Source organism: Mus musculus, chromosome 1, assembly GCF_000001635.26.
Source record: "Mus musculus strain C57BL/6J chromosome 1, GRCm38.p6 C57BL/6J".
Classification (NCBI taxonomy): domain Eukaryota; kingdom Metazoa; phylum Chordata; class Mammalia; order Rodentia; family Muridae; genus Mus; species Mus musculus.
The window spans coordinates 194,211,464-194,231,535 of NC_000067.6; the positions used below are offsets into that span (position 1 = coordinate 194,211,464).

The 20,072-nt window shown below is 41.3% G+C and overlaps 1 long non-coding RNA gene across 1 annotated transcript; it reads right to left on the minus strand.

Moving 5' to 3' along the window:
• Positions 1–723: 723 nt before the first annotated feature.
• On the minus strand, positions 724–11,296 carry 4930503O07Rik (RIKEN cDNA 4930503O07 gene). Its single transcript, NR_040477.1, has 3 exons — positions 10,966–11,296; positions 3,548–3,644; positions 724–873 (listed from the first exon to the last, which is right to left on the minus strand). It is a non-coding gene; the product is annotated as an RIKEN cDNA 4930503O07 gene (long non-coding RNA).
• Between the last annotated feature and the right edge of the window lie 8,776 nt (positions 11,297–20,072).

A 20,072-nucleotide genomic window follows, 5' to 3' on the forward strand; every position in this document is an offset into this window, starting at 1 on the left:
ACCTGCCTCTCAGGCTCTTGAATCAGCTACTACTAGGAGCATGTTCTTTCTGTAACAGAATACAGTCATTTCGAAAGCATTGTCTGAGACTTCTACTAAGAACTGAAACAGTCACATTTATACACATTCCATTGGCTAAACAAAATCATACATTTATCCCAACTAGCAGTATGTTGGAAAACATCCTTGGCCCATTCTGTAGGAGAAAGTCTAAATCAGGTGGGCAAACTGGGGTACACAGAATTCCAGTAAAGAAGAGGCATAAGAGAGAACAGTATGTCAGTTGACCTTTAGAGACCTTCTTTAGATTTCCAACCAATAACTCAATCATCTTTCACACATAAATGATAGATCAAGCTAAAATAATAGTAGTTTAGTAGCCAAGAATGTCCTTCACCTGTCTATAAACCAAAAGTCTTGGTAAAGTTTCCTTCAGTGAAAGGGGATTTATAGTTCCAACTTTATCAATTGTTTTTTAATTAAAAATGTATTGAGGTTCTTGAGAGTGGAGCACATAAACTAGCTATGCCAATGCTTGGCACAGACAGCCCAGTGTGTGTATAAATTACATCCAGGGTGACTGAGTCTGGCTGGACGATAGAGTATACTGAGTTACTTTGTCTCTGAGTCAGAACTACAGAAAAATAATGCTTAAAATATTCAAAACATCCATCTCAGGTCCCTAAAAGAACAAATTTTCTTCCTTCCTGGGACTTCTCCTTTAATGGTTTCAGATACTGACTTTATTTGCCATAAAATGGCTTGACTTTAATCACTAAGGCAATACTAGAAACTTGACCAAGGTGCCTTTAGTGACTCATACTTAGGCCAAAGTTAGGAACCTGGCTGCAATGTCTTCATTTTCTTGATGACCTGAAAAAAAAGCCAAGATGACCATTAATTAATTTGAGTCTTTGAAGGATGGAGCCCAGTGATATCTATGTTCTTGTCTTTCATCCATCAATTCACTGTCATCAGCATCAACAGGATAATCACAGTGCCAGAAGCTAAAGATAGAACTGAGCATGAGGGTTTAGCTCTTGGTAGAAAGGAAGAGTAGGTGCCCAGGCAGAAAACCGAACAAGTATGCATTAAAAAAACCAAAGACAATTTATGTCAATCTCCTTTTGTTCTCATTTGTAAAATGTGTTGAGGAGATGAGAGATGTTTGCTTTTTGCCTGGTACAGAACTGATCTGGTGAGTCTGTATACAAACGGAGCAGCATAGTAGGAAAGGAGAAGCTGCCTTTCTGTCTCCTGTAGCAGTATTGGAAACTGCCAACCTGGAACAAAAGCAGGTAGGTAGAAAGGCCCTCTTTGATGTTAGAGAACATTCTGGGCACTGGGCCCTGGAGCAGATGAGCTCATGCAGTGGAAGGTACTATATTCTGGAAGTCATTCATGGCTGTGTGGCCCTAAGAAAATTTCTTCTCCTATGCCCCTCTGTCTTTCTCTCTTGCTTCCCAATCTGAAATATCAAAAGCTTAAATCTGTCAAGCTCTAAGTTCTTTACCCAAAGCAAGGGTCTCTGGACCCAAAAGTTTCACTGGTTGCCTACGCATCTAGAGTGGTCCTGTGTAACAGCCTCACTCTGTGTTATATGGTATCTTGAAAGTACACCATTTAGACAAAGAGCCTTCAACTTTGAACCATTGTCCCATAGAAATGTGATCTTGAGGGTATCACAATGTTGAAGTTCTTTTGCAGTTAGAGGATGTAGGCTTACAAAGTAAGAAACTAAAGATCACTGCTCAGACACACAGGAATCAGTAAAATAGGAACTGTGTCACAACTGCCATACCTCTGTTCCATGCTTGATGATTGAGTATATCACTGCTTGTCATAACTTTATAAAGGGGCACAAATAGGTTCCTATAGTAACATATATATATATATGTGTGTGTGTGTGTGTGTGTGTGTGTGTGTGTGTGTGTGTGTGTGTGTGTACTTTGCTGTCAGGTTCACCCAGTTTCAATCATTGGCTCCAATACAACCTAGGAACATTCAAGAGCTAAGCTCATCCATCCATCATCCATCCATCCATCCATCCATCATCCATCCATCCATCCATCCATCTATCCATTCATCCATCCATCCATCCATCCATCCATCTATAGGTCATGCCCTGAGTTATTCCTGTATTCAACACATGGCTGTCTAGGCACTGGAGCTACAGAAGTTAGTGAAAGCACAGGCACTGATTCTGAGTGAAAATTTCAGTGGAAGAACCACAAGGATTCTCACTTATATTACAATGAGCTTAGTGCCAAAGGCATCATAGGATATCAAAGTTGTTTTTTTCTCTGTTTAAAAGACAAAACAAAATGTACACAGTATCCTTTTTCTTCACATCCATGAAAATATTTCTTTTTTTCTTTCCTCATTGTGAAAGCAGCCACTCCAACAGGACAGATGGATTAGGACTATACCGATAATCTGGTGATTAATTCATGTAGGGCATTTCTAAATGTCTTTCAACCATTCGTATATCTTCTTTCAATAAATTCCTGTTCATATACTCTGCCCATTGTTTACATACGTTATTTGCCTTTAGCTACTAAGTTGTTTGTGTTCATTATCTATATTGAATATTATTAGTCCCTTATTGGATAAGCGATTTTCAAATATGTCCTATTGTTCTGCAACATTCTCTATGGCCAGTCAATCTTTGTGCAGAGAAGCCTTGCTGCCCTGGGATTCCTTTTATCTGTTTTCTATGTAGAGGTGTCTCTATCCCTGGAATTCTTTCTGTCTTCTTTCTGTGTTTTTTTTTTTTTCCTTTGAATTCTATCCACAATGTCTTCATTAAGATCAAGTACTGCAGAAATATTTTTGTGCACTTTATCCTACAGTTTTAGTTCTTATGTGTAAGGATTTTTTATGAAGATTTTTTATGATATCAATTTTAGCTTCATCATTTTGTGCATGGATACCCAATTTCTCCGTAGTGTTTATTGAAGTAATGACCCTCCCTCTGTCCTTTCCTCATTTCTTGTTTTTGGCACCATTGTTAAAAATCAGCTGATTGGAATCATTGGTAAAAAGTATAGACTAAACATTTTGGATAATTACATGAAGATTCCTCAAAGACTAAGAGTAGAACTGCCATGTATTCCAACAAGTTTATCTAGGTATATCTATTAAGAAACTACACACACACACAGTGTGTGTGTGTGTGTGTGTGTGTGTGTGTTTATGTGAAAGAACTACCTATACTCTCATATTCACTCAGAACCATTCAGGTATCCATGCCATCAATGGGTAAAGAATAGAAAATATGGGATATATATTCACATGTGCATATACATAACAGGATACAATAACACAATACAGCCCTTAAAAAGAAGGCAATTTTGTTATCTGTGACAACACTGACAGAATTGGAAGACAATGAACTAAATGAAATAAGCCAAGCATACAAATACAAGACCCATAATATCTTCTTTGTATATAGAATCTGAAAAAAATTGAGCTCATAGAAAACAAAAGGTAAGAATTAGCAAGAGAAGGAGGGCTGGGAGAGGGAGCATACTGACAAAAAGCAGACCTGAGAACTGAGCTGGTCACCTGCTGCATGGTGACCACTGTCACAGTTTCAGCCTCTGTGTCTCAAAATTGGACAAGTACAGGTTTTGATGTTCCTACTGAAAATATAATAAATTGGAGAGTTAATGAATATATTAATGAAAATAATTATTTTTTCACAAGATCAAATCATTGCACCCATGAAAAGTAATAAGAAAAAACATAACAATGCCAATAAGAAAAATCAACTTGAGTATTTCCTTTATTATAATGTGATAAAGTAATGTTATAAATATATTTGAATTCTATTATCCTAGTAATAATAATAGGCCACATATTTAGCCATACAGACATAACCAACTGGCACAGGTTGTAGTCACTATCTGATTGTATAAGTACTGAGGTTCTGAGTAGCCACACAGTTTACACAGTTCCTGATGGAGGAACTGGGATTGAAAACCAGTCCTGTGAGATTCTGATGCTATACATATTCTTCACAGTGTCACACGATAGTTTCTTCTCTATAAATGGGCTCACATTTGTCTTGTAGAGCATATGTCACAACCCAGGCTATTTGTCCTGAAATGAAATAATAAAAATATGAGGATGCTTACTCCCCCCTGTGTTGCCTCCTTGTCCCCAGGAGTTGCTCCTGTTCCTAGTGAGAGAAGTCTTCAGTGAGAAAGGCTTTGCAGGCAGGGCTGCCCCTCTAGGAAGCCCAGTTCACATGCACCACTTATCTGTGGTTTGAAAGACATGGCGTTCCATGGCACTGTGTCTGGAACACTGGATATTCTTGAGCTAGCAGGCTTTGCTCCTTTTCTGATGCATCTAAATGAGAATATGTAGAGGAGGCCAAGCACACCACATAACTCAGGGCTAGCAACCCAGCAGCCCACCTCTTCTGCTGGTAAGCTGCATTCCTAATGATTTTCTTCAAATAATGCAAACACTATTTTTTCCTGAGAAAATGAAATATGAGAGCTCCATGTTCCACAGATGATGGGGAAGACTCATAAAATATTTTAATCTTTCCTTGTCAGGCTTCAGAAATGCGGACAGCCTTGTCCTCATTTTCTTTATGCCCTGGACTTCTAATTGAGGGAGCTGGCATCAATTATGCATGTGAATACTGCTGGGGAGGGAGCAAGGATAAATATTTGGGGGTGTCGTTAGCCAGACATCACTTCATCTTTGTGTCACCATAATTCCCCATATTGTACAGCTTTAGATTGGAACATATGGCACTAAGGTAGGTAATGAGAACAACAATTTTCCGAAACAACATTATAACTTTTCCCTCTTTATGGTCACATTTAGTTACAGTACATGCTGCCATTTAGGCACAGAGCTTTATGAAAGCAAATCTCCAAGAAAAGGGAATTCAAGGCAGAAGCCTTGAATGGTCAATGGCCTGGATCTAGAGCAACCCGGCAGGTGAGAATTTGGTGGTGTGGATCAGTTGGGTTTATTTCTATAATAATCCCATCTTCACAGGGGCCTGGAAGAGCAGGCTTCCATCAATTGTTCAGTTTCGTCTGTGAGTTACCAGCTTTCCCTATCTTCTCAGAGGCCACACTGAAGATGGCCATGGTTGAGACAGACTGAGGTCATGATGCAGTGTCCAAGAGTACTTGCTCAAGTGCATTTGAGCATTTGCAATGTCTATTTGGGAGTACATATGGCATATCCATTCCCCTTTACTACCCACAGCGAGTCTCAGGCAGAGGTTGCTAATGGGATAGGTGAGTTTAACAATGATGCCAGTTCACTTTAGTTACCTCTGTGGAGGAATCTGAAACTATTAACATAGACTCCACAACAGGAGCCAAGCTGCTCTGTTCCTATAACTACAGTGGGGCAGTCAACCAGCATCTGAGCAAGGAAAGTCTTGCCCCATGCTGTCAAAACAAATACAGATTTTATTTCAGTAAAAGTCTAGGTGCTATGTAATGCATTCTGGGAAATCATGCTAGCTAGTCAGGAAAGCTTGGTTTTGAAAGAAAAATAATGGGAGTGGGGCAAAAATTAAGCAAACAAATAACAAAGTGAAAAGGTGCAGCAGAGTGACAAGAAAAGGAAGGGAGGAAAATTTAACAGTTGTTTTAGCTGGGTGACATATTACCTCAATCTGCACAAGACTTAGAGGCAGGAATAATGCAGACAAGCACATGCGGACAAGTTTAGTGATTAGCTACATAGAAGCCTGGGAAAGTTGGCAATCAGAATACTCCAGAATGGGCTGGAAGAATAATTACTGGGATAGAAACTGTCAGTGTACATTGCAGACAGGCTGAGACAGGAAGACAACATTTCAGTGTATAGAGGGAGAGACAGGCAGATAGGTATGCCATTGTAGGGAACAACATGGATGGTGCCCAGAAGGAGTAAAGAGTCTCAGATGTCTAGGGAGCAGCAGCCCCAAAGTACCCATGCAGCTTTTTAGAGATGAGTGGTGTGCAAGTTGAGGTTTCTCAGGATTATCAAAGAAAATACTAGCATTTAAATCCAAGAACATATAGAGAAATGTCCAAAGTATGCAATTACTGTCAATGGAGCATCTGATCAGAGAAGTTTAACACTCTCAGCTTCTCATTTTAGAGAGTTCTTAGAGATGACAATGGATAGTTCAGTGTTATGGAGTATTATGGAGATAAGGTGTTCAATGTGCACACCCAATCTAGCTGCTCAGAGTCCCATAATAAATGCTACCTGCCAGTCACTGTCATCTGAAAGTATTATAGCTAAGTAAATCCCATTTACCCTTCCCTGAAAATTTCATGTCTCACAAAGACAGAAACTAGGTCTATCTTTTTTTATTATTTTTTTAAATAATCATCTCTACCCAGTGCTACTACAGTATCTGGCACATAGAGAAGATGTGTTCAATACTTGTAGAACTTAGTAAATATGGAATGGAAGATTTGGAAGCTGGAGAGATGGATCAGTGGTTGGAGCACTAACTACTCTTTCATAGGACCTGAGCTTAGTTCTAAGCATCCACATAGTGGCTCACACTGGCCTATGTAAGCATTAAATGAGATGGAATTTGTGTCTCATTTAAAAACAAATATTTTTAGCTGCAGCCATGCATCACTAAGAAGAGAGGCAGAAGTTCTTTTCCAATGAATAGATCCAGGAAACCCATCACCACAGGAAGCATAGTGCCGAGTGCCCTGTGCAGAGGCAGAAGCCAAAGGAACCAACACAAAGCAATGTGAGGTGTTAGAAGAGGCAAGTGAGGTCAAACAGAGCATGGTATTCTCCTTGTTCTAAAAGTGCTTAGCTTGAATGGAACCAAGCAATGGACAAATGGTCTGGAAGATAAGTTATTATTCTAGCAGAGTGGGCAACAAAAGGCAAAATGGGGGAAGAGAGAGTTCCATTCTTGAAGCCCGCTCTTCCTGGGAGGCTGCTGGCACTCAGCTGCTTCTCACTCCACATGTGTTGGGGAGCAATTCAAGCCCTCTGCAGTTCTGTCTTCCCCAACACCACAGCCCCAAATCTGCAGAAAGCAGAGCTTCTTGAGGTACATCAGATCCAAGGTCCAACTTAGAAGCTTCAGGCCTTCCTCCCTCTGCCCTCCCACATCTCCCCTGGTGAATGGACTACAGAGACTTCTCACTCACAGTCCATTGTCTGAAAGCTTGTGTCATACACGTTATTGATCCTGCCTCCTACTCCCAAACAGAATCTAGATGTTGAAGCACTCCTTTAATCAAAAGTAAATTATGTACAGGCCACGTAGGTCAGTTCAGCCAGCCTCGAAAAAAAGGCAATCCATCATTTACTCCTAAATGTCAGTGGTAGCTGGGGGTCGATACAGGCACCAATGTGTATTATTTTTATTATTTTTCTGTAAATATCAATGCTGAGAAATTGTTGGGGGGAGCACATAGATGCCCTGGAAAATCAGAATATCACCTGGGGTTGTGGTTGGATGGTAGAATCAGAAAACAACTGGGGTACGTGGTAGGATGGTGGAATCCAAAATCAATCCCGGTATGTGGCAGGATAGTAAGATCTGATCCTAACCAGGATACATGGTTAAGTGGTCAAGACTGTCTTCTGTCTTATTTACTGTTCTATTGCCGTGAGGAAAGACCATGACCCACGGTAACTTATAAAGGAAGACATTTAATTGGGGGGGTTATGTACAATTTCAGAAGGTAAGTCCATGATCATGGTAGGAAACATGGATAGAGGCTAGAGAAGTAGCTGAGAGCTCACATCTGTTCCAAAAGTTGCAGGGAGAGAAAGGGTGAAGTGAAAGAAACTAAGCCTGGCATGAGCTTTTGAAACCTCAAAGCTGACACACCTACTCCAGTAAGGTCACACCTACTCCATCAAGCCACACCCTTAATTGTTCCCAAATAGTTCTACTAGCTGGAGACCAAGTATTCAAACACATGAGCCTATGGGGGTCACTCTCATTCAAACCACCATGCTGTCCTTCAAAAGTTCAGTAAGCATGTGGATATGCAGTTCAAGAAGAATTAGTGATTGAGGGCAGAGAAGTCAATTGTAAGGCCCAAGGCACATGGGTAGATAGCCAAGATGTATGGGTAGATGACCATGGTGCACTGGGTCTAGGCTAGCTTTGGCCACAGTAACAAATGACACCCAAATCTCAGAGGCTTAAAGAGAGATGCTATATTTGTAAGTGTTTAGGTTGAGTGTTTTTGTTTTGTTTGTGTTTTGGGAGAGTTAGGTTGAGAAAAAATTCACTATGTAGCTCACATTGATCTCAAACTTGTGATCCTGCCTCAACTGGGATTATTGAGGTATACACATACCTAGGTAACCTAGCTAAGACAGACTTCCTGCTTCTTGTCCAATCTGAATCAAGAAGTGGGATGTTTTGTCAGTCCTGTGCTTGCTTCACTCAAGCTAGCCAAACAGTGGTGATCTTACAGTGGTGAGGAGAAGGAAACCATACACAATTATCCAGCACCACTCCTAATTCTCACAGAGCCCCAAGTTTGGGGGTGAATTAAAAAGAGCATGTTAATGTAAAGCATAGTGACAGACACATGGCAGAAAGTCACTCAACAGTATCTGCTAGCATCTTCTCATCCCTTTGCCAGCGCTGAAGAGTGGGATTTGATCTGAGAGAAGATATGGTGTCACTGTTGGTCAGATGTAGGAGGGTGACTATATATTGAGTGAGCTTTTAAGATTAGTGTCAAATGTTATAAGTTGAGAGAAGTGAAAACAACCTTCACCCTGGAGGTTGTGAAAATATTTTCTTCAAGTGGCTATAAAGACAGTGTATGTCTACAGACTCTCATGGGATTTTGCAGTTCTGGATAAAAGAGAAATCCCCTGGGCAGTGAAACAGGTGAATCCAAGCCACCTACTGTAAAAATCTCTAGGTAAAGCTGTGGCTACCTAAAATTGAATATACAGAGTCGCTGCTGCCTCCTTCCCCAGAAATCTCTTCCTTCTCTTTGCACCTTCATCAACCCAGGCAAATTTGTGGGGTTTCTCTTCTGGATGAGGTAACATGAGATCCTACACTGGGGCCATTACTTACACGATCAGAAACCTTGCCTTCTCATTTGTAAAACAGACACATTCAAATCCAGCTCCTATTAGGTCTCTGTTCAAACCAAGCTTTCAGCTTTCTGAAGAAATCCAGCCATGAACAACAATTATTCCCGTATGTACAAGCTAATCAGAGGATCTTAGAATTTTTAAACCCATTTGTGCATTTTTGGGTTTTATAGGGTTAATTCTACAAAGGGCTAGAATAAAAAGGGAAAAATAAAAATAGAATGCATGTGAATTATGGGAATTATTTTCATATATTTGAAATAGTTAAAAGAGGTGAACTCAACTCAGATTTTGCATTTTGACACCTGGGAAATTCTCTTAAGTCCCTCAGAGGACTCTCGTCCATCTTGGTGAGAAAGAACAAAGGGACAGGTACAAGTTTGCTTGACAGCAATGGTGGTCATTCACACCTAGCTCTAGATCGTGAGCAGGGTCCCCATCACTGAGAAGAGTAGATAACCCAAATTTGTGTTCCCTGAAAGTCTGTAAAGCAAACACAAGCCTAGTAGAGGGAAAATGATCCCACTCTAGACTCCATTTATAGCCACTTCCAACCTTACTCTTCTCTAAGTAACTTTCCTTATGTGTGTCTCCATATTTCTCTCTCCTCTGTCAGTCATAGATAAAACACTAATGCAGACATAACCCTAGCACAGGAACCCCCTGAGGCTGTAATAATCTCTTTCCCACCTAGCGTCCAGTCTTAGAGGTCAAGTCCTTATAGGGAACTTCTCGATAGTTGCACAAGAAGCTTTGGTCTTCTCAACTCTTGGTTTGAGACAGGACTTGAGGAGACTTTTTTACCTGCCTTTTTTGTTGTTGTTTTTAAGAAAAGTAATAATTTATAAAAGGTCACAAAACGTATATAGTCCCACTTGTGAGTTCCCAAAAGAAATTACACAATGTTTCCAGAGAGTCTGGCTTTAGGAAAGTTTTAGAAACAGGCACTGTTCACTGCTGTTCAGAGAATATGGTAAGTTACATCTATTTTCTTAGTTTCTATTTCTTATTTCTGACTTGGATGAAAATGATAGTAACTCTTTCCAAGACCTCTTTAATACAAAGCTTATGGTTAGAACCAAGCTCATTAAACAAATCTTTGTCCAGTGCTGTTCATATTGCCACCCCACATATTTTCAGTTTCTGAAAAACTTAACAAAGAAAATGGAAAATCTATTCTTATTTCACTTTCCTCTTGCTAATTAAGAGGTATTGTTCATTATTATCATTATTTTTAATAGAATACTAGATAGGACTGGAGAGATGACTCAGAGTTCTTGCTCCTTTTGCAAAGAGTCTGTGTTAATTTCCCAGGACCCACATTTGGCAGCTCATACTGCCTGTAATTCTGGCCACAGACGTGCAGTGACTGTCTCCATGAGCACATGTATGTATGTGTCTACACATATACATATACATCATAAACATATGCATATATATATATACATCACATACATATATACAACATACATATACATCATATACATATGCATATACATATACATCATATACATATACACATACACATACACATATACATCATATGCATATACATCATATACATATACATATACGTCATATACATATGCATATACATCTATATCCAGCATACACATTTACATAGCTAAATCTTAAAAGTATGACATACTAAACACAAGTTTTCCAGGAGTTTATCTAGATCATTTCCTCCCACTAATCAATGTTAGAAAAGTGGCAGTTATATTTACTGAGTTAAAACCAAATAGGGAACCTTAAGTTAGAGAAGGAAATAGGTTGAACAGACTTGGCTTCCACCTAGAAATTCTAACAGATCAGGTCCAAAGGCTTTCTAGGATGACAGGACTCTTAGATATAAGACACATGCATATGTTAGGCACAGCATACCCTCCTTGCTGTTCTCGGTGCTTCTCTTAGGTCACAGATGGACTTTTATCACAGTTGTTCTCTCTGCGAAAAATGCCACCTTAGGGTTCCTGCACTTGAGAGTGCAGGAAGTGCAACTGAAGATCAAGTGAAATAGAACAAATAAATGGACTGACTGGAAGGTCCTAACAAAAGCCCTCACAGGTAGTTCTCATCCTGTGTATCTGATGACTCCATGTACCTCTGTGATGCAGATCCTATGAGCATACAGGATGTGACTGCCCAAGATGCCATAGTTGATATGGGAATCTCCCTGAGGGTAGACTGAGGGTAGCTCCTTACATGGCCGGCTGAAGCACTGCTGGAGTGCTAAAGAGAGGTTACTGGCTGAGGAATTAGACACTTACATTGTTGTGTAATAATTGGTGGCATTCATTTTTCATCACGCTGCTCTCCTTTTGAGGAATTCAGATAAACAAGTTAGTTGCCTTTTTCCAGATGCCTCATGGGGTACCAGTGCATCTCTGAGCCCTACAGCGGAACGAAGAAAATGTCAATGTACCAATAAGCAAGAAAGGGTGGTGTCCCTCGTTTTTATGTGTATTTCAGAGTACTTCTGATCCTTGAATAGGGCTTCTGTCGCCGTGGAGATGGGACTCCAGGTTTCTTCCACATTAACTACATGCCCTTTGAGAAGCTTCCTCTGTAAGAATCCAGATGTTCTGTGGCAGCAGAAGTTTTTCAAGGGACGTGCCATCTAGCGGCCGCCATTGTGAAGTGCAGCCTGCCGCTCAGCTGGCCCGTTGCTAAGGGCAGCAGCTGCAGCAGTTCATCTCCCTGTCTGAGGCAGAGAATCATGGGATGTTTACACTGAGAGCGACCTCCAGAGATTTCCTGTCAAGACATCTGCCTCCAACCAGCACGAACAATATGTCTTATGCTTATAGTGTTGTAAAAAAACAGTTACAAATAGTACCACATTTTAATTCTCACACCAGCCCCATGAAAGTTGATGTAATCATTATTTCCGTTTTAAAGATGAAGCTATGATCACTCATAACTTAAGTTTCTTGAGCACAAATCACAATATCTCCCCTTCAAGTCAACCATTTGCTGACCTCAGGAAAATATGTGGGCATTTAGAGACTTAAAAGAGACGTATCTAGTCCATCCTACATCTGAGTTTTTGCTGGAAAATCAGGCCAGTGTTTGGAGCTGAATTTACATAAATAGCTTTGAGTTATGAGCAAGTTTATTCTACCTGAAAATTTATCTCCAAAATTCTCTGTCAATGGACAAATCAAAGGGTCTGTGTGAAGGTCTCAGAAAGAATTGCCATGAGCCAACTATGGAGAGGAGGGGCTGAGTCCAGCAGCTGGGTTGATGAGGCACCTGGGAATACAGGAGAGGAGAGGGTATCAGAACAGGACTTGTAAGAAGAAATTAAGCCAGATATAACGGCGATGTGAAGTCACTGGGCACATCTAAAGTTCCTGCTTTAAATATTCAGCAGTCTTTGGGGAAGGAAATGAATTAGCCAATAGGGCCATCAGACAGCTGAATGAAAAGAGTGTTTGAAAGTAGGGGAGGGGGGGATCCACTATTTACTTACTCAGCAACCATTAGAGACTCTAGTTTCTCACAGAGGTTGAAAGCTCTGTGTCTGAAATCCTCTGACCTACTCTTGTGAGCATACATTTAAGCATGTTTGTGTGTGTCCATGGGGAGGGTGTGTGATCCACATGTCTATGCATATGTGTGGAGGCCAAGGTCAACGCCCTGTGTCTTTAAAGCTCAGGGGCTGTTCACCTTGTATTTTGAGGAATGGTTTTTTCACAGAATCTGGAGCTCATTGATTTGGCTAGCCTGGTTGCCTAGCAAGTATCAGGAATGTCCTTGTCTTTGCCAACCCAGCCCTAGGATTATAGGCCTGCACAGTCAGGGTAAGGTCTAAGTGTTTAGTGACTGAGCCACCTCCCCCCTACCCCCACAATCATGAAACATACTCCAATCTACCTATCATCTACTTCATTTCATCCTCTCAGGTAGATGCTGGAGGACAGTGCTCTCAGCAACCTGTATCATCCCAGGGTAATCTTAGGCTGAGTTGCAATCCTGTGGGATTGAGTTTAGAAAGGGAGATATTGCCATTGGAGGCCTGGACTTGTAGGCTGCAATAGCAATTGGGGATGTTTTTTTTTCAGATATTTGCTTGATAAATAAAAAATATGTATTTATAAAGGAAAAAGCTATATCCATATTTAGGGGGGCTGTAAAAATTGGTTTCTTTGATTGAAGACAGACAGGAATAGGAGTCTTTCTACACAGACATCCTCTCTACTGAGTTCTCTGAAATCATATTCAGAGCTTTTATACATGGAGGTTGGAAAGAGATTTCCCTTCCTCCAATATAGGCTGCCTCTGGTGCCAGATGAGTCCTAGATAGGAAATCAAGCAGGATGTAAGCTCTGTGGTACTGCCTCTAAGAATTGGGAGGGGGTCAGAGAAAGAGGGGACTAGACTGCTCCTGGTGCTGCACTGAGGGATGAGCCGAACAGGTCACATGTGCTGCATCTTCTCAAGCTCATGCCTATGCCTCAGCCTGCTCTTTACCCAAGGAAGACAACAGAGAAGCATTTCTGGGCTCATTCCTACCCCAGATCCCTATCAGGCAATATGTTGAGTTCTTTCCTCATGAATGAATTGCAGTCTGTTTCAGTTCACAAAGATACCCCCTTTTCTACTCAGAATTTAGGAAGTCTGGTAACCTCCACTGTGGGGGAACACACTGTTCCCCAGTCTGTTCTTGAGGGAAATGAAAAGCCAGAAGATTTTCATCTTATGCTGGTCTCCCTCCTCTTGATCTTCGACACTCAGAGGAACCAGGGAGCTCCTTCCCCTGTCAGTCTTCACACAGCACGTTGAGAAGATGTGTTCAGAGCCAGCCAAGATGATAGCACTGTGTTGGTGCTAGACCCCAGATCTGGAGACCCCACACTCATGTGTGCAAGTTGTAGAAGCATGTATGCCTCTATGAACATGGGCAGCAAGATCTCATGTTCATTCACAAACCTTGTTAAAGGGTTGGTTATGAACCAGACATTCTGGGTAAATATTTTTGTGCTTGGGGGACTTTCATGATAGTTCCCAAAAGCTGTTCTTCAATACATCTTATAAAACTTGCAAGACCCCCCCCCCCCCAAGCATGCTGGCGTCTGAACTTACTATTTTTACAGAGACAAATGTGTTTATCTTTCTCCCCATATCACAAAGCACTTCTCTTCAGCTTTAAATCAAACATCTGGCCCACCCTGTCCATAATGCCTTTCCTGATGTTCTCTGCCAAATATTCATGCCAACATATCGACTTTATTTCCAATGCTGCCAGCTTGGTGTTGTGGGAAGAAAATAAATCTAATATGAACCTGTGCACAAATTCATTCTTCACTACTCACTAGATTATTAACCTTGCTTAAGGCCTTTTATTCCAGTTTCCTCACAAGATAAAAGGAATAATGAGGGCATGATGAGACGACCACAAGCCCCCACTTACAGGAGGGGGGGTATGCTGTGTCTTTGGCTGTGTGCCTTTATGCAAATGAGACATAGAGATCCTATGAGCTGGGCAGCAATGGTCCAGAGAAAAATCTCTCTGAAGTCTGGAGTTGTAAGAATAATGAAGTCAAAGGAGGAGGAAGAGTAGAATGGGGGATGGGAGGCAAGGTGAAAAGAGGAAGGAATGGGAGAAAAAGAGGGGGGAGAAACTGCAGTTGGGATGTAAAATTAATTAATTATTAATAAAACACTGCCACCACCACCAACAACAAAAGAATATAGTCTCTGCTCAGCTTTAAACTATGTTGTCTGTTCTGAATGGGAAGATGGGCACATGAGGTAGACAAGGAAAAACAGGAAAAAAAACAAAAGAAAACAAAACAAAAAACCAGTTTGATATGGAGGCCTGTCAGTTTAGACTTAGTACAGAAACAGAAATTCCCATTCCAGCCAGAACTTTCTTAGCAGCCCTGGGAAGTGGAGGCCTGAGAGAAAACTTGTGTGACCATTTAATTCATTACACTGCCCTGAGTCGGGGTGACTCTGGAGACAGCTGATGGCTCCTGAGTATCTGCCAGTAAGAATTTGGCATCAACTTGGGAATCTCTAATGCAAAAGTTCAAGAAACGACTAGAAACTTGTGTAGACATCTTCTTTCCTCAATGAAAATCACATGGTAGGAAACCTGCAGCCCGTCCCTGAGAAGACACTCCTCTAGTGAGAGTCTAGTATGTTCTGGAGGCTATCTTCCTACATACAGGGTCTGAGCAGAGAGTTCTTTCCAGGAAGCTGCCACACAAAGCAGCTTCTGGCTCCTAACAAAGCTGCCCTGTTGGAATGGAAGGCTGGATGCAGACTTCTCTTCCACCAAGGAAAGAAAAATGATATGGGAACAGCTTGGATGGGACGATATTTCAGGCATGGCTAGCTGTTAAAAATGAGCTAATTCAGAAGAGGCACATTTAAATAAATATAATGCAAAGGCACAATGGCACAAGATAATAGTTCTGAACGGGGAATTCTAATGACTGCAAGCGCCTCTCACAGGGCAATTAATACACATGGCCAGGCTGCAGCAGTGCTAGGCAGAGGAAGGGGAGAAGCAGGTCGCAGCAGAAAGGGGGAGGGGGAACCAGAGCAGCTGACAGAAATAGGATTTGATTTCCTTTGCAGAAAGGAGTAATGCTTACAAATATAATAAAAGAGAAAAATAAGTGTGTCAGGTTTTTATAATTCAACTTGTAAAATTCAGAATGATTAGTTTTTGAAGAGGGCAATTAGTCCTCTTTTGCATATTCATGAGGATTTAATGAAATGGGGTTGAGTTTTCACCATTCTTTACTGGTTACCTCCTTTTACAACTCTCCCCCCACCACACAAACTAAAAACATATCTGATACCCATCAAAGGAAGCCTCCTTCCACTCAATTCACGGAACAGTTTTTCTGCTGATTGCTACCAAGAGATGCCCAGGGTTCTCTTTTTAAAATTACTTATTGATAAAGACACCACAGCAATAATTTAGGTATGTGAGGTGTGTGGATCTGCAGGGATTTTTTTGGTGGCAGAAAAGTAGGATATTACTAAAGGTAAGAGGCTGACCCCTCACCTAGACAGAGGGTCAGATGGTTGAAGACAGAGAAGGCAGAAAATAGAGAAAAAAGTCAAGAGAAAGAAGGAGGACAAGGGGAAAGAGAAATGGAATGGAAGGAAACAGAAGGAGCAGGGGTGGGAGAAAGAAGATGAGGAGGGGTAGAGGGAGACGAGAGAGCAAAAAGAGAGGAAGAGAGAAAGGCAAAGGGAGGGAGGGAGGACCTCAAGAAGTGAGGGAGGGACTGAGAAGAAAGGAGAGAAAGAAAGGAGAAAAAAAAGAGCTCTAGGAGGCTAAAGTCCAGGGGACAGTGTTAAGTCTACCAGCAGATACATTTTTCTCTTTTTGTGTATATGCTTTGCAACTGTTTCCAAGAGCAAGCTGATCTAGGAGCCTATGAACAAAGCACTACTAAAGCAACACAGCCAAAAGCCACCTCAGGACAGAGAGACCCTGGTGGCTGATCTAGCTGGCTGCCTTCTCCTCAGTATATTGATTTCTGTTCTAACTAGGTGTTTGTTTGTATTTTTTTTTTTTAATGCCGTTGCTTTCTTCTACCAAGAACCTCTTTGGTCAGCTCAGGGCTTCCAGCCCTGGCATTCTCCCTCTTTCTTGGGCCAGCTTAAAGTTTCAGGGCTTCCAGACTCTACCTTTCCTTTGGTTCTTCCACTGTGAAAATGTTTTGTTTTAAAGTGTATTTCCTGTTTCTCCCATTTCTATGCACACACAACAGATCTGGAAGGCCTGGAAGAAGTGACAGCATTAGCGGATCCAGCATACGGACATGTGAACTACTTTTTGTCTGCACTAGAATTTGTCCATGAAAAATTCAAGGCTTAAACAGAGAAGTTTCTGCAATGAAAGGCAGTGGACACAGATACATATGACCATTCCAGGTTCTGAGAATAGGGGAAGTTAAATGCTTTGTTATAAATGTGGCATTTATACTATCCCCTCTCAGGTCTGGGAAACACTGAAGAAGGACAGGAGAAGGAATACAAGACACAAAACATGGGAGGATATGGGGTCATCTTCCAGACATGATATAACCATTTGAATTAAGAAAACAATTAAACTGTGTTTGCCTTTCCAAAGTCTGCACAGAGTGGGACAGTTAACAGCTAAGCATGGATGAGAGTCTCAAGGGGACCAGGCTTCCTACTGAACTAGTGGCCACTATCAGAGGAATCACAGCTAGTGGTTTAATAATCACTGTTGAGCCTACCCAATCCCATGGTCACAGAGATGTTCTGTTTTGTTTCAAAACCAAACAAAACACACACACACACACACACACACACATATATATATTTACATATATATTCATATATATGAATACAGAATAAGAACTTATAGGGATAGGTAAAAGGGGTAGGGTGATGAGAATAATCAGAATGCATTGTGTACATGTAGGAAAATGTCAAAGAACAAACTTAGTCATAAAAGATTCTTAAGACCAATCAATAAATTGATTGCTCTAGGTCACAATTCCAGTCAGAGGTAGAACTGACATCTGTCCTATCCCACTCTCCTAGCCTTGGCTTCCCAGTGTCTAGATTTTGTGTACTATTACAGTAGAGGTTTCTACTCTTTGAAAAATGTTTTTGGTTGTTTTTTTTTTTTTTATTTTCCCCTGATTCTGGGAAAGAGAAGAAAAATTGGACTAAGGCAGCAGAATGCAATATGAGAATGTTTATTATTCCTAATGGTCCTTCCATTAGGGACAATGTCATTAAGTGTGACACTCGGCTCTTCTCTCTGTGCCTTCTCTTTGGCTTCTAATAGACCACCACAATTTTGCTTATGCTAGGCAATGCTCTATCTGAGTTGCTTCCCCAGTCCTGTATTTAAATCTGCTGTTCAGCCTCAGGAAACCTACATTATACTTTCCAATTCCATTAACAACAACAACAAAGTTAGCATTTTGAACTTGATTTACTTTCATTACTTTAAAAATTAAATGCAAACAAACAAAAAGTGCCATCCATTGGAAACCATCAACTTTCACTGTTAGTCTGCTGAGGGCCTCCTGGGACTAAGCCAGGGTGTGAGATCTGCACTTGGTAACTTGACCTTGGGATAGCTTCCCAACAGGTAAGGGAGGGTGGGTGCCTGTGTAAGTGTGTGAGCACGCTAGCCTTGTCATTCAACCACCTGTGAATTGTTAAAACACAGGAATGGACAGAGATCTAAATGTAGAATCTTTAAAAACTCAATTTGGGGTCTAGGTCAGTGAGAGTATGGGCCTTAGACTTGCCACTGTGTGTGTGTGTGGGGGGGGGGTTCAAAGTGCTATGTCTATAACAGACGTTTGATATCAGCCACTGTCTTGAGAATCATAGTGAAGGGCACTTGCACTGAAGTAAGATGAAAATCAGCTGCTAGAATTCTTCCCTAAATGACATAGACTAGTTTAACCATATTTTCAGTCTATAAGGTAAGATCTTTCAGACACACTGAAAACTGAGAAATTCAGTTGAAATCAGGAAGAACACATTCCTTTGACCTGTAATTTCCTGCTAAAAGTTCCACCTTCAGGTGCAGAGAATAAGGAGGGTGAGCCTTGGAACTCTGTCTTTTCCCTGCTCCCTGACACCCTGCCCAGTGTCTGGTGGGACTGTTCTTTTCCTCTTGACACCTCTGCACACCTGCCCTGGAACAGAGTGTTGGCTCCTTTCTCTGCCTGCAGAGAATTCACACTCTCCAAAGGTAGCTGCATGCTGTCCTTGTGAGGAAATAGGACTTCACAGTGCATGACCGTCTAATTCATAAATAAATATTACACATGTTCCCAGGCGGCCCATTAGCCAGTTAGAGCAATCAGCATCTCTACCAATTAAAATCCTTTCCAAGACTTAAGTCTGTTGGCTCTAGGAAACAAGAAGCCTAATAGCCAGGCAGATATACCTGAGTGGAAACAGCACCACTCTGCTCCAGGAGAAGAGATTGCTGGCTGTAGATGGACGGGTATAAAAGATGCAGGGGTGTGTCTGTGAGGTTAGTATCCAGAATGAAAAGATCAGGGGAGAAGGTGCTTTTACTCACCCTACCTGCAGCGAGCGAAACATGCTTGTAGTAAATACAGCCAGAGTCAAGAAGAGCTTTTCCTTCTGCCTTGGTTTTATGATTTTTTTTCATTTTTTATTTTTTAATATTTGGTAGATTCCATGAAAGAAGTGCCCTGTCTTGAGTTTTCTATTTTCATGGCCCAGCATACTGCCTGTTAGGTATACAGTTGGTAGCAACTTACAGTGAAAAAGTACTTTAGCTGGGTGCGATTGCACACATCTGTCTTTCCTGTGGCTGAAAGAGAATGACTGTGAGTTTGAGGCCAAATCAATCTGCATAGGTCACACTGGGCCACAAACAGAGCCATTGTTTTAAAACAAAACAAAAATTTAAGAGTGATAATCATCGTCATGATAAGTTACAAAAGTCAGTCATTATTTCCATGGTCTGAATGTGACAGATTTTACATGTATGGGTGCCTAAGAGAATCTCAATCATGAATTTTAATTTGGACTTCTTCCTTACTGAAGATTCCTTCCATTTATACAACCCCAAACCAAGAAATCCTATCGAATTTTCTCTCTGCTCAAAGACTTTCCCAGGGAGGCAGATTCCTTCAGTACTAGGAATCCAATGCTTTTTAGGGACCCAGTCCAGGGGACAGTGGAGGGTCTGGGATTCCCACTCTGCTGACTGCCAAGAGGTCTGGCTGTGCTCCCGGCGAATGTATGTATAAGCCCTCCCCCATCTCTCTACAGGGCTGCCAGGACCCTCCACATGGAAATGTGCTGCCTGTGAAATTGTACTGGTACAGCAAGGGAAGGGAAGCGCAAAAAATAACTTCCCTAGACAATCAGAGCAGATTATTTTAATGAGGGTTTGGAAATGGGAAACAAATGATACCAAATTAGCCTTGCTCTTGTTAGTCAACCATGTGGTGAAGGCCTCAGTCTTTGCCTGACTCAGCAGTGGG